We start from the raw sequence: 2,333 nt of genomic DNA on the forward strand, positions 1-2,333 counted from the left end.
AAAAGTTTTAGGGGAAATTATATGAAGGTTTCAAGCCAGGAGACTGTCATTTAGGAAATTCTGCTTAGTACATAAAATGCGGCAAGCCAGCCCCAAAACCTTGCAGTCCTTCTTAGGGCTAACCACCAGTTCTTTGCTCACTAATCCCTTCTGTCTGGATAAAGTTCTTCACTTTCTAAAACACCTTCGAAAGAGAAATGTCACTTTATCCCCTCTTTGCTAGGGATCCTGTGAGCCAGGTGGGGCTGCTTAGCAAGGGAGAAGGTAAGACCGTACTAAAGTCGCTTTCCTAATGTGCAACTCTGGAGTTGAGCCTTAACCTCATTTGATTTCCAGGTCTGCCTTCAGTCCAGTGGCCTCTTCTCAGTTACCTCTCTCCCCCATTTCCACTCTAGTAACACACACGTGGAAAAATGTCTATACAATGTGTTCAGGATTTTGTGAGTGGTAAACACAGGATTGTGAGATGTGGCTATGGGCTCACGTGAAGAGGTTGAGCCAATAAAGGACCGTTGACCAAAGACTGCCCTGGGGCTTCTCTCGGTCTGCATGGTATATCCTGGGAAGCCGATGGTCCTGTAAAAGAGGAATCCTGTTAAGAAATCCCACCTCTTTCTTTTATACTAATCATTTAAAGTTCCCTTCTTAATATGCTCAGCTTGCTGAGGCCTGAGAAGGTCTCTGGCATCTGAAGGTCAGTATGGCTCATAGAAGAGGTGACATGAAAGGCCTGTGGCAGGAATCCTGTGTTCCATGCTCTTGGATGCTGACCTGAGGGAACTGTGAGAATGTATCAAGCATGAAACGGGGAGATGTACAAATGGAAAAGTGGGAGTTGACTCAATCCAATGGACAGGACCTGCATAGGCCCTTTAGGGGGTGGATTAGGGAAGTGTTCAGGAGAAGTAAAGGCACAGGCTGACACATGAAATGCGAAAGTTATCCTTGCCAATAATTGTATGGTGGATGGATAAGTGGTGATTCCAGGAAGAAGACCTAACCTGTATAAAGACACATGAGTGGAGCTTGCAGCTGCAAGTTAGTTTTGCTGAATCTCAGGTTGTAAGAAGTTGAGGACGACCTATCTGGACATACCAATGGGCCAGACTGAAAAGAGCCTTGATGACTTATTCCCATTAAAGACTTTAAGATGGCAAGAATCTACCCTGCCGTAAAATGCAGTAGGCCCAAAGCGTTTTTGTAGCTATTCAAAGCACGTTATAGTACTGTATCTGTTTCCACAACTTGAGTAAAAAGGGGAAAGCTGCTTGAATCATTACACAAAAGTTGAATACCTTTGATATAAATACCAGACAACCCATGAGAAGTATAGGACCGTTTCATTTGTGAACATAAATACAAAAATCTTTATATCGTGTATATATAGACACAATGTGTATATATAGACAATATATATATTGTGTATATATAGACAAACTTGATAGCTTTTTAAATGGATCACAAGCAGGTATAGTTTATCTCGAGGAGGGATTCAACATCAGAATGTGTAATGTAGCTTATGATGAAAAGGCAGATTTCTGAGAATTCTGTTTCTTGTTTGCTGTGTGCTTTTTCTTTTCTCAACTTTTTTTTTTTTTTTTTTTTTTGGATAGGGATGGCAGTTGGGCTTTAACTTTTATCTGCTAGTTACTCTTAAATTGAAAGCCCTGGGGTGCCTGGGTGTCTTAGTCGGTTAAGCATCCAAGTCACCTCAGGTCATGATCTCCTGGTTCGTGAGTTTGAGCCCTGCGTTGGGCTCTGTGCTGACTGCTCAGAGCCTGGAGCCTGCTTCAGATTCTGGGTCTCCTTCCTTCTCTGCCCCTTTCTCACTCATGCTGTCTCTGTTGCTCAAAAATAAAATTAAAAATGAAAGCCCTGTTTATACCTATTCCCCCATCTATTTATAAAGTGCATTTGTCCTGCCTGCCCCCACTCCTTCCTCCATCTCCAGTAAGGTGACGACAGTAGCACCCTCTGACCTTCTAGTCTCTTCCTGCCCTGCCTCCATTTCCAAATTCGTTTCTTACCATCTCAGAGTTCTGTTCCTCTTTGCCAGAGTAAGGGTCTGTTTTCTTGTTTTTCTGTTCTTTTCTGTTGTGTGTTTTCCATTGCCCTCCTCATCTGCACCTCCCCCTTTCGCCCCACCTCTGTTCCTCTTTATTTAAACCATAAGATTTCTAACTCTCTTTCTGCTTGCTTCCCCTATATCTTCCAACTGTATTCATTTATCCTCTTCCTAGAGTACCTTTCAAACAGCTTCAGTGTTGGTATATTTTACTGACAGCTCATAAATCTGAAAAAGTCATTATTTTTTTTTAAATTCTAGCATACTA

The sequence above is a fragment of the Hyaena hyaena genome, unplaced genomic scaffold (genome assembly GCF_003009895.1).
Source record: "Hyaena hyaena isolate Hyena2069 unplaced genomic scaffold, ASM300989v1 scaffold_388, whole genome shotgun sequence".
In the NCBI taxonomy this organism is placed as follows: Eukaryota; Metazoa; Chordata; class Mammalia; order Carnivora; family Hyaenidae; genus Hyaena; species Hyaena hyaena.